This window comes from Siniperca chuatsi, linkage group LG10 (assembly GCF_020085105.1).
Source record: "Siniperca chuatsi isolate FFG_IHB_CAS linkage group LG10, ASM2008510v1, whole genome shotgun sequence".
NCBI classification, from domain to species: Eukaryota; Metazoa; Chordata; class Actinopteri; order Centrarchiformes; family Sinipercidae; genus Siniperca; species Siniperca chuatsi.
The window spans coordinates 10,383,513-10,391,011 of record NC_058051.1 but is presented as its reverse complement, the minus strand read 5'-3'; the positions used below and the strand labels follow the sequence as shown (position 1 = coordinate 10,391,011).

At 37.4% G+C, this 7,499-nt stretch overlaps 1 long non-coding RNA gene across 2 annotated transcripts; it reads left to right on the top strand.

Annotated features, from left to right (window-relative positions):
* The first annotated feature begins 2,430 nt into the window (after positions 1-2,430).
* On the top strand, positions 2,431-5,761 carry LOC122883457. 2 transcript variants are annotated; one of them, XR_006379638.1, is made up of 4 exons: positions 2,431-2,869; positions 3,623-3,799; positions 4,806-4,934; positions 5,450-5,761. It is a non-coding gene; the product is annotated as an uncharacterized LOC122883457 (long non-coding RNA). The 2 variants fall into 2 exon arrangements; XR_006379637.1 differs by having other exon boundaries at positions 2,566-2,869; positions 3,623-3,770.
* The last annotated feature ends 1,738 nt before the right edge of the window (positions 5,762-7,499 follow it).

The following is a 7,499-nucleotide window of genomic DNA, read 5'->3' as shown; positions in this document are numbered from 1 at the left end:
GATGCATCTTCCAGTAAACCATACAAAATAAAGTTAAGTTTTAATTTAGTTAGTCTGTCTGGCTTTCTCCTTACCCCACTCCATTCTCTCGCATGAATCTTTTAAATGTCAGTAACATTAGATATTTTCATCCTAATGCAATCTGATCTTAGCATATCACTGCTCAGTTCTGATGTTTCAGCATTTGGTTTGTATCCACTGAACTGACAAACTATCAGGGAAACAGAAAAACAACCCATAAAATTTTAAATACACTTTTATTTCCTGCTGCCTTGAACCAAAGCAGTTTTTACCTTTTAAAGATGGGCCAGATTCTCAAAAAAATAACCATAATTGCAGGCAGGACTGATCTGAATTTCCGCAGGTGGGAGTGGGACGATGCATCAACAGAAACAGATGCTTACAATTGGAAATCTTACAAAAAAGAAAAAACAAAGAAAAGTATTGTGCAGACTCCAATGTGTGGGCACACATATACATACATCCCATGCATACAAAGACAGACAGACACATTTACTCAAATGTTAAATAAGCTTCCAGTTTGTGAGACGACATGGTTGATGAAGAGCTTGAAGTGTTTCCCAAAAAAATCTGACCTCACAACTTCTGAAACAAGCAGTTTCACTCCAGAGTAACAAATAAATACCACAAAGAATAAAGTAGAAGTGGAACAACTTGTGTTGGTTTAATATTTTAACATTAAGAACAAATCACAATTTACTGCCTTGCAAAAAGTCACTGAAGCTCAAATCTCACAGGCCAGAGTTCACTTGACGCCAGTCCTGTTTAGCTTTCTCAAGTTCCAACTTTGTATAATAGAGGCTTTTTTATTATACATCGGACCTACTTCATAATTTACAGCCACATGTCATTAAAAGCTGGAGCTACAGTACCAGCAATATATTACTCACTTCTTTAGTTGGGCTGGAACCTACTCAAAGTCACCAACAGCCCACTTTGGGTCCTGAGCCATAGGTTGAAAAATATGCATATTCTGTACAGAGTCTCTTGGCAGTTCAGTTCATTGTTCAGTCGTCTTTGAAACGTATTTTCTTGTCCATGTCGTATCAAATACTACTGAAAAATCTTTAAACCTTTTACCTTGTAAAAATTGATATTTTGCAATATTTTAGTTCGGTATGCTGAGTTACCTGTCATGACCAAAGACAAAAACGTTTCTTGTCCAGTAGACACAGAACCTCGAAAAAAAACACAGTTTTTACTTGCTAGAAATATGATTTTAAATACTGCCAATTAAATTATCCCTCTGTGTTTTGCCAAACATGTCTGGTAGTAATGACCCTAGTTATGAGGGTTAGGTTCATTAAAACCATTTAAAACAGATTCAGTCATGAATGCCCAGAGGTTTTCTTTGAGTTACTGGAAAAGCTTGATGGTGCCTCATCTAATAGCAGCTGAACAATTTTTTCCAAGAAACATACGAAACAGAAATGAAAATTTGTCTACAAATGTTCCTTTTGTCCTACATAACAATAAACCTAACATATTTCCTAAATCTGTATACTGTACTCACGTGGGACTCCAGGCAAACTAAACCAACACTTAAAATAGGATGGAGCATTCTTTCTGGTGTTATAAAACACACCTGATCCACTGTGCCTTCATTTCTGTTCACTTTAATAATTTTCCCCACACCTTTACTAAGCTCTCTGTTGGGTTGCATAAAATCAGTCTGTCAACCTTATAATGGAAACATCTCCTGCAATGTGTCTGTGCGGCCACAAAGGCCTGGTAAAGTAGATCTGTAACCTTATCAAGCCTGTCATTTTGCATTGACACCCCACCTATCTGAAGAGTCCAACAAAACTCTCACTGTAGTTGAACTGTATATATCTATTTGGGGGAAAAGATGCATAAAATGCATCAGTGCTATTTAATGCTATTACAGTAAATAAAATTTCTCAAAGCTCTTTAATAAACTATCACTGCTGATTATTTTCCAAAAAGGTTTTCAGATTGATAGGAGCTCCTTCACAGAGAATATTTAAATGCCTTTCTTTTTTGTCTAAGTTTAGCTGAAAACATAAACTGTTTTAAGAACGGTCTCTGCTGATGTGTTCAAGGGTGCTCCAACATCTGTGATTGGCTGCCAAACAGCAGGTAAATCCTTTTCACCATGTTTTTTATGTTTGCTTGTGTGTCTTCTTGCTTTCACTTTCTGACAACACAACTTGTCAATCAAACGTTTTTGAGCAGTTGGGCCTTGAAATTTGAATGCAACACATAGTAAAGTTTGGAAAATACCACTTGCAACTTCAATGACATAACTTTGAAAAAAAATATTGTTCACTGTAATGGATTACATGTCTCAAGCATTTTGCAAGTTTCTATAAGATGATTTGCAAACCATACGGTAATTAATGGAAGCCAGTGTCTGCCTGGAAAGGTAGGAAATCAATCTAAAAACATCTGTTCTGCTTTGGAGAATAAGTGGCAGTTTCTATGTGATTTGTAATTAATGTTAAGGTGTTGGCTTTTTGTATACTTATTTCCTGTTTTATTTTGAAATACTCTCCTCTCCTCATGTGTCTTGAAGTTTTACTTCCTGTCTTTGTGTGGTTTTCCCTCCAGTCTTGATTATCTGCCCCGCCCTGATTAGTTCCCCTGTGTCTTATCTTCCCTCACTAGAGTATTTAGTCCACGTGTCTGCGTTTGACCCTCAGTCCTGTGTTTGTGCCTCAGTTCCTGTGTCTGTCCTTGTGTTTCTGCCCTCCCTTTTGTACTTTGGCTCCTTTGTGGATTTTTCTTTGTTGTTTTTTTTTCACTGAACTACTTCTGTTGGCATTATTCTTTCTTGGATTTTACCTGGATTTCTCAGCCACCCGTAGTTGTTTTGTGTTCTTCTTAAGTAAGTAAGAAAGTCATCTTTGGTTTATTTTGCTAGTTCCCCGTGTGTCTTGTCTGCTTTTGGGTCCACCTCCTGAACTGAACTTAACAATTAATGGGCAAAACATGCAAATCCACCAGCATCGTCTTTTAAGGCAGCACTCATTTCATAAGGGTTGGATGATTTTTCAAATGTTTATATATTTTTGGAACAAAACTTTTTTTTTCTCTGTAGATGCTCCAAATCCAAAACATCCTCTCCCATGTCCTTGTCACAACACAGTCAGTTAAACTGAAAGATCTGGACATGCTGTTCATCCTTCATTTAATGTGCCTGATGTGCAAAGCACTAGTTATTTTTCGTCAGCCTTATTCCTATACTTCTTAATATTCTACATCTTCTGTATGGATTTTCACTGTGCTACTCCTCTCGCACTGTTGCCAGCACATATAGCTCATATAGTGCGCATGCACCAGCCTGCATGATGCCTGTTGCCGTAGCTCCGTCTCGTCGTCTAAAGAGTTTTCCCTCGGGGATCAACAAAGTATTTCTGATTCTGATTTCTGATTCTGATACGCAAAAAATACATCAGCATGAAGATTGATCAGGAATGGTTTGCTATGACTTTTCTTAGCGATTTGCCCAATCGTTTAGGCAAAAATCGCAAAAAACTCCGATACATTTCCACACACAACAATGTGAAACTATAACAATAACTATGTGAGCATCCACATTGATGAACAACGTTACATTGTAAACATTGGTCCCAACCAGGCGGTGCACACTCCCGTTGTGTTGCTGACTGGCATTGCTAGATAGCCTACCAGCTGGGCTGTATACCCCCCGCAGCCCGGTTTGTGCCCTGCAGCTTCTGCGTCAAGTGAGGGAGAGCCAGGTGTGAGCCCTGCAGCTTCAGCTTCAGGTGAGGGAGAGCCTGATGTGCAGCATCAGGTGAGGGTGTATGGAAGTTTTTTGGTCTCTTTATTCAAATGGCAATTCATTTTCCAATTGGCAACTCAATGTGCAATTTGGTCAGTATGCAAAGTGGCAATGCAATCTTCAATTCAGTTTGAACTTTCATTCAAATTTTTAATCAAAATAATTAAATCAATTGCATTTCATATTGCTATGGTTTTTTGGTCTCTTTATTCAAATGGAAATTCAATGTGCCAGCGAAACAGCGTCCCCAGTCTATTACATTAACATTTACTTGTCTACACGCTTTTTTGATGTCAAAATTCAAAAGGAAATGCAGTCAGTCCTCTCATCAAGGCTTCAGTTAGGACGTCACTTCCTCGTTCAGTGATTGGGTAACAGCCAGCACTTGCACTATGCATCGACCACGCCGACACTGTTCTTCTTGATGGGTTGAAGTTGCTTTCTACCTCACATAACATCCATATGTTCAACCTAGATTTCAGACATTAGTTTATTCCAGCAGGGCCGTTGTTGTGGCTTTTTGTGTTTCTCTACATCCTCATGCTGAGGCATTACAAGCTAATGCTAGCTAGACCTGGGTAAAGTTAGTAGCTTGATAACAACCTAAGCTAACGCTAGCAAAGTAACCTAGTTTACTGTTTGTTGCTCAATGATTTACAGCGCTAGCGACAACAGCGATGGGCACTATCTGTCTGGGAGACAGGTAGTATTATCGAGCTTGTTGATGTTTCCTGTTATTTTGATCTTAACATGCAGTATTGATGTAACATATTGGATAAGTAGATGAAGCTCAATAGTCATTTCTTTATGTGTGCTGATGAAATTTACACTTAAAAAATACTGTAAATTTCTCAGCAAAACATAGACTGAAGTAATAACTAGCCACCTTAACAGAAAATCCCAAGTCATAATGCCTATTTCCATTGCAGTTCACCTGGAAGATATGGTTCTTTGTTGGTTGAAATGATTAGCTACACATTAAGACATAATACAAAACAATTTTCTGTGTGCAATTAAGTTTTCTTTAGGTGAGGAAACCAGACTAAATCAGTGGGTATTGAACATGAGGAGAAAGAAGTGGACTCCCTCTGGCACTTCCTCCTCTCACTCTGCAGTGAGCACTTTGAGGAGGATCAGCTCATCACAGGTAGACCGATCAATTCTGAGGCCTGCACTCATGCAATAAGAATGACTTACTTTTCAGTCATTTCATAAAACAGTTAAGAATCACTATTAAGGAATGCTTTTTATTCAGTTTGATTATTATTTGATCATGTCATAATAAAGTTAAAAGTGAGAACTGTTTCATACACATACACACACTCCATAGTGTTCAGAGGAAATGTGCCCATTTTAGGTTTTGGGTATTAAATATGTAAGTCTATACACATGATGGTCCTGCACTGAAGCAAACTTCCATATACCTGGTGCTATATATATGATACATATTGCCATCTTTCAAGTCTTCATTAAAGTGTTTTGCTTTAACAAGAAAGGTATTGACACCTTGAAAACTAAATGACCACATAAGGAAAACCTGATGTATTGAGCAGCGTGCTGACACGTCTTGCTCTGCTCCCCTGGTCTAGTGTCACCTTAACTATCTGCTAAATATTGAATATTTCCTGTTTTATCTTGTTAACTCTTATCTCCTCATTACAGACCACTTCACTTCCTGCTCCTGGTGTGTTTCCTGCCAGTTCTGATTGCATGTTCCGCCCTAATTACAGGCACTTGTGCCACATTACGTGCATCTACCTGTGTATATTGGCTCACTGCCTTCAGTCTCTCATTGCCAGTTCGTTGATGTCCTGGTCTCACGTTCCAGCATTCTGTCTGTTTCTTGGTTTTCTGATTTTTGGCTGTTTTTTGGACCCTGTTTTGCCTGCCCCTATTGGACTTGTTTGTTATCTCCTGACTGCCTATCTGTGTACCGAACCTGCATCTTGGAAAGTAAAGACTGTGTTAATCTTACCTCCTGATGTCTGCATATCTGAGTCCTCAGTGTCTGATAACCAGTAACATGTGCATTTGGTGCCATCCATGTGGTTGTGGAGAAGGGAGACCACATGGATCATCCTCTGTCAAGACTTATAAAGATGATGCTACAATCAACTTACAGTTCATCTTTTCTGATGTAAGGACAGACCCACAGTTTACAAGTAGCAATTTATGTGAAACATTGAAGGATCACTCCAATTCTTTCCTGTATAGGATCTTATTTTTGTGCTGTAACTGATGTGAGAGGCATTTCATATTTTTACAAATACAGTTTAAAGAACTAGCAGGCTGGAGTTCAAGGATGAAACAACCCCAGTACACTAGTTCACATAAGTGAAAAGTACTTTCCAGTTTGAGATTAACGGGTCTAGATTAGGAAACATCTGGAACTGGCCAACTAGATGTTCACCTGGGACCATAATGTTTCCTGTAATAGATGTGTACTGTTGTTACCATCTAAATCTTTCATCTTAAATGATGATATTCTGTGGAAACATCCTTTGTCAGTATATTAAAGCTGAGTTTTAATAGTTTTATTAATAGCTGCGTAGAAATTATATTTAGTTGAATGTGATAAATATGAGCCACTGGGAATGTTTTTTATCATCATGTTGAATACTTAAAAAAAAACTGAGATTAAACACAAATTAGTACATTTTCTATAAACTGACTACTCTTACCTGGTTTTGCCACACACTTTGTTAAAAGGTAACAGGAGACTTCTGTGAATTGTTCTGTGGTTCGTATATTTGATACGTACATATTACAAGTCAGAAAAGCAAACTTTATATATCTCTTCTGATCCTTGGTTGTTAATGTTAAAGGACAACTTATAATATTCACATTTGTTATAAGTTATGTATGCAAGAAGTATAAAATGACATTGAATATAGCCTTTTAATGAATAATCTACATTCTAACAAAAATGGCATTAATGTCTTCCTGTGATTTGATTATTATACATATTGATATTAAACTTAGTTCCAGAATTGTACCATAAGAGAAATCAACTGACTTAGAGCAAAAATGTAATAAATTAGTTTATTGTACATTAAAAATAGCAGTAAAAATATTTTAGGATCTATCAATACACAGAGGTGGACCAAGGTCAAGGTGAGCTTAATTATCCTAAGACAAATTTACATACTGAAATGAGGTAGTAGGCTTTCAGTGCTGCATCACACATAGTAATATGCATCAATAAATAAAAATAGTTGCAATGATAACATACAGTATAGAAATAGTAACATTACTTTTATATGTAATGCATAGTTTAAAAAGCCAGTGCTGCAGTTCACATGGGGTGCAAAGGGAGAAGACATTAGGAAGAGCACAGATGGTAAAGTTGAACACTGATATAGCTACAAGTGTTATTTTCAGTAAAAACATATTAACATTAAAATCTATCAGCCATCACATTATGACAGTCTTGGCCAGGTGATGGTCTTACCATAACAAAGAAATCCTGTAAAGGTTGACTTCAACAATGCAGAAAATGTCAGACATGGGAGACTTCACCGTTGTTGGAGTTTTGGCTTTAAGGCACTTAACAATTCTTTTGTAAAAAAACTGTTTTCTGTTGGGATGAATTTAACTTCATCACACAAAAATAGCCCAGGAGTGCCAAACCTTATGTGATGGTGATGTACAAAGCTGCCACTTAAACAGTGAAGAAATGTAGCCATAACACTGTTCACAAACCTGTGGACCT